Below are 4,838 nucleotides of genomic sequence, written 5' to 3'. Positions count from 1 at the left end.
GAAAGTTCGCCCCCCCCGGCAATTTTCAAAACCCGGCGCCTTTGAATGCAGTCGTATATAAGTTATGTACTACTGTATGTTTGTTTGCTTTACATCATACATCAACTGCGTAAGTGCGTAAGAGCGATGTATAAGTGATTGCACTAAATTATACTTAAAAAGCACATTGCAAAAAAAGTTAATACAGGTAAATAGAAAAAATGTATAACACATAGCATACAAAGTAACATAAATAAGGTAAAAGATTACAGAACATGATTATAGAATAAATGAAACTAGAATATAAATCGAAAACTTGGTTTAACCGAAAGCATCACATACAAAATTTCGCATTTTGAACTGATATATCAAATATAGAATAACGGGTTTATACACAATACCGGTACATTTAAAACATTTCAATACGCAATTCCAACCTTTTACAATCGTTTTTTAGATGGCAATGAATAAAACTGGCAATTGACACAGAAAATTGGAGGATTCAAATATGTAGAGCTATTACTCATTGCAACGGTAGGCTAAGCCTTAAATTCACACAGTAGTAAATGATAAACAAATCATAGACACAAAATGGAAGGCTTCTACGATATACTAAACTCATTTGATCCATGGTTGCCAAAAACCACCATGAGACTTTGGATCTGCCTTTGCGTCACCTGGTGGAAAATTAACTGGAACTGCTGTTGATTGATAGTAAGCCAATCTTGTCAAAAGCTTGTCAACAACTTCTGGATACAACTTGGATACCTCTGTTCTCTCAAAAGGATCTGCTTGAATATTGAAAAGCTGGACTGGACCGGATCCATGCTTCTGTATTCCTGGGTCATTCTCTCCTTCCAAACCATTTGTTGTATAGTATATATTTTTTGTATTGTTTGATTCTGGGGGTTTAACCCATTCATCAAAACCTTGTTTTCCAGTCAATAATTTCCAATCGCCACTTCGAATACCAGCATGAATCGATGTATTGAAACCACTACGAATCTCTTTGTGCAATTTATTAACTTTTATACGTTTAGGATCACTATGGTGGGACATAGGATCAATATTGTGAAGTATTTCCGTGCGCGGTGATTCAGCATACTGACTTATTGTCTTCCACTGATCGTATCCATCCAATGACTGTGTTCCGGGTATCATTGAACATTGCGATGCACTTAAGATGGTGGGATACCAGTCGGAAATATGAATCATTTGAGTATTTGGAAATATATTGGGATTGGGAACATTTAACATTTTTCCATGGACGAACCCAACTCCACGGACACCCCCTTCCCACAAAGTTGCTTTTCTTCCACGTAATGGCCAATTGTTTCCTCCAAAAAGGGTCTGGCCACCATTGTCAGTTGAAAATATTAACAATGTGTTATCCCACATTCCTGCAGCTTGTAAATGTTGAGTCACATTCTTTATTGCTTCATCCATTGCTGCTACCATACCAGCATATGTACGTCTGTGAAAGTCTTTTATGTAAGCAAAAGGTTTAATGTAAGATTCAGGTACTTGCATGGGAACGTGAACAGATTGGAGTGCAAGATAAAAAAACATAGGATTTGATGAGTTGTGCTTATAAATAACTTCTTCTGCCTTTTCAGCAAAGATATGAGCGGAATATTTCCCATATGTTTTGTTAGTTGGTCCATTTTCAGAGTCAAAATCATAACCGCAAAATCCAGAATAGCAACGACGCCTTGTATAGTAATCTTCGGATCCGGTCAGATATCCAAAATAAGTATCAAATCCTCGTTTCCATGGCAAATATGCATCTTTATAAAATCCAAGATGCCATTTTCCTATCATGTGTGTTTTATAACCACATTTTTTTAATTGTTTTGGTAATATGATGTTATCTAATGGCAGGCCATTGGGTTGAGATGCCCAGATTATGCCATGTTGTAAACCTGTGTGAATTTGATATCTTCCGCTCATTAACTGACTTCTGGATGGAGTGCAAATCGGTTGAACATAGTAGTTTTCCAGTCTCACTCCAGCCATAGCCAGAGAATCAAGAAATGGAGTTTTCATATCTGATTCATGGTTGATAGCATGGTAGCCGATATCATTGAACCCATAATCATCAGCAAGTATGAAGACGATGTTTGGCTTGGAGCTGCTACCCAAAGATACGTCCACGATGATAAAATAATAAATGCACAAAAGCAAACCTAACCTATGCATATTAGGAAAGTTTGGAACGCAATTGACTAAAAATTGCAGTTTCTGGAGTGTTAGCAAATAAATATGATAATTTACTTTATTTACCTTTAATAGTATTTTTAATTTAATTAAAATAATTTCGAATTATCGTCTGTTCTATGATTGATAAGTTATAAACAAAATTTCATAATCAATTCAAGAATGACAGAGGTCTGACCATCAAGATCAATAGTTTAAAGTTTCGGCTTGTGAATTAAATGTTGTTATCATAAACTATTCTATCTAGTTGCCATAAACTATTAACACTCAATCAAAGTTACCATACACCCTGCTCAGTTATAAATGCTTACAATTTAACTCACATCATATGGTTTTGCCAACTTTTCATTTGAAATTGCTGGTGTTTATTAATGTAGTAATAAGGCTTACAATCTTTAAGATGGCTTGTAGTGAAAATGTAGCAATAATATAATGAGATACTTTATGTCGTCAAGCCACAGTAGAAAATTTTACTGTGCCGACTGCTATTTTCTGATATCAAGTATGTTGGCTTAATGACTGTGCAAAGTAAGTATTTATCTCAACAGACCAGAAGTAAAACCGGAGCAAGTCTTCTAGGTGTTGACAGTTAGGTGCCAGCCAAATAAGTGCGCACACTGTGGCGTCAATATATTTAGGTGGGCACACAGTGGCACCTGGTCATTTAGTTGCTATTCGAGTATTCGGTGTGTCAAATTTTTTTAGTTTGCACCAGAGTAGATGTGTACGTAATAGACATCAACAATGGCCATGCATCTACTAAGCAGAGTACACCTTGGTTAACATACAGATAAGATTAACATATACATTTGTACAAAAATTAAGTGACATTTAGTTTTAAGATGAACATATTTACATCACACCGCATATAGTTATTAAATCCAAGTGATATGTAGAGTAAAAATTTTATATAAAAGCATACCCCTTTCAATAAAAGTAGCTTATAAAATAATAAACGTATTAGATTCTATTTCAATAAAAAAATAATAAGCTACTATCATTGAAAAAAAAATGAATACGCTTATTATATATTTAATACCTCCACGACCTGAGTCGACAGGTTATCGTCGTGTGGAGGCTTGCAAGCACCGAATAATCTGTCAGGTAAACAAAGCCATAAAACACCCACTCTTGATTTGACAACAGATGAGCTATCAGACTAAGATTGACTCACCCCCGGCATCACGCCAATCACCAAAGCTTATATGAAACAACTACTACTATTACTTAATAGAAATTGTACGATATAATGCGACAAAGAAACATACATATATATATATATAAAAAAGGGAGAAAATGCTTTGAAATCAAACCATTGTACATACAAAAATAAAATGGTAGCCTACATGACAACTTGTCAAACCTCGTGATGAGATATTACTTTACTGCAGCGTATACTCGCATCAGTACAAGTTAGAAAGTGCTGGTATTTGCAGTAAAAACTATCACTGTTGGCGACATTTCGTCATGGGTTGATGTGTCAGTCTTTGGTTTATGACATTGGGCTACAATTGCAAATACTGTACGTCATAGTTTGATTTTCTTTTTGCCTACTATATGATATCAAAAGGAAAAAAAAATGAAAGGTTTGATTGAACTATACGTTCTACATGAAGTTAGCACTAAAGAAATCAAATAAAACATCTATTTTCAGGCATAATGTGTAAAATGACATCAATTTATTTATTCGTATGTCGTTAGACATTGATGTACATGTGGACTTACCAAACTTTAAAAAAAATTAAAAATGGCAGAAAATCTAAAATAGCGTGCAAGCACCAAAAAATCTCTTTTTACGTGTAAAATGAGGCAACTTAGACATAAGTTAACAGCCTATCAAACTATTGGTTTTCTTAGAACGGTTTTGTTTGTTTACATCTTGTTTGCACAAGTAGATTGTGTGCCATAAGTCATTCAGGAGCACTCACATACAACCTTCTCTATACAATATTAATGATTAGCGAGATAGGTATTGGGTACCAATGTTAACCCGATTACAGTTTCATGAAACGTTTGGTTTATGGCACAAGGCTGAAAGGCTTGAAAAGCATTTGGTACACTGGTACAGTTGCAAAAGATCTAAAAAAATGCATTACATACAATTTTTGCAGATACGGTACATCATGGTGAAAAGTGCAATACATGGGTTAAAGATGTCTGCTTACAACACCAGCAAAGAAACATTGTTTCCAAAAATCATTTTCATTTTGACACATGCAATGGTGTATGTGTGCTATACAATGTTTGGTGGCTTTACGTCATACATCAAATACGTAAAACTGAGTGACTGCATTATATTGCATGTAAATGGTATATTGCACCTAAAGTTAACGCAGTTAAGCAAAAAAAGGATAAAATATAGCATACAAAGCAGCATAAACAAGGTAAAAGATCACAGAAGGTAATAGTAGAATATATAAAATAGAGTATGCCGGTACAATGTAATTGTACATGAGCAATCTTGGTTTAACCGAAAGCATCACATAACAAATTAGCCATTTTGAATTTGTAATATATGCCACATTATAAAGAAAACATAAGAAGTCATTGGAAAGGATGATTAGAGAAAACAAGAACTTAAAAATTGAAAATGCCCATGATGAAATGGAGGAGTCGCTGACAGACAACTGCCCAGTTATGTT

General features: G+C 34.6%; 1 pseudogene; it reads right to left on the bottom strand.

Annotated features, from left to right (window-relative positions):
• LOC145788217 (arylsulfatase B pseudogene) lies at nt 1-2,198 on the bottom strand (annotated as a pseudogene).
• Nucleotides 2,199-4,838: the final 2,640 nt, after the last annotated feature.

Source organism: Aplidium turbinatum, chromosome 2, assembly GCF_918807975.1.
Source record: "Aplidium turbinatum chromosome 2, kaAplTurb1.1, whole genome shotgun sequence".
NCBI classification, from domain to species: Eukaryota; Metazoa; Chordata; class Ascidiacea; order Aplousobranchia; family Polyclinidae; genus Aplidium; species Aplidium turbinatum.
Note: the sequence above shows the minus strand (reverse complement) of the source record. Positions and strands in the feature narration are given on the sequence as shown.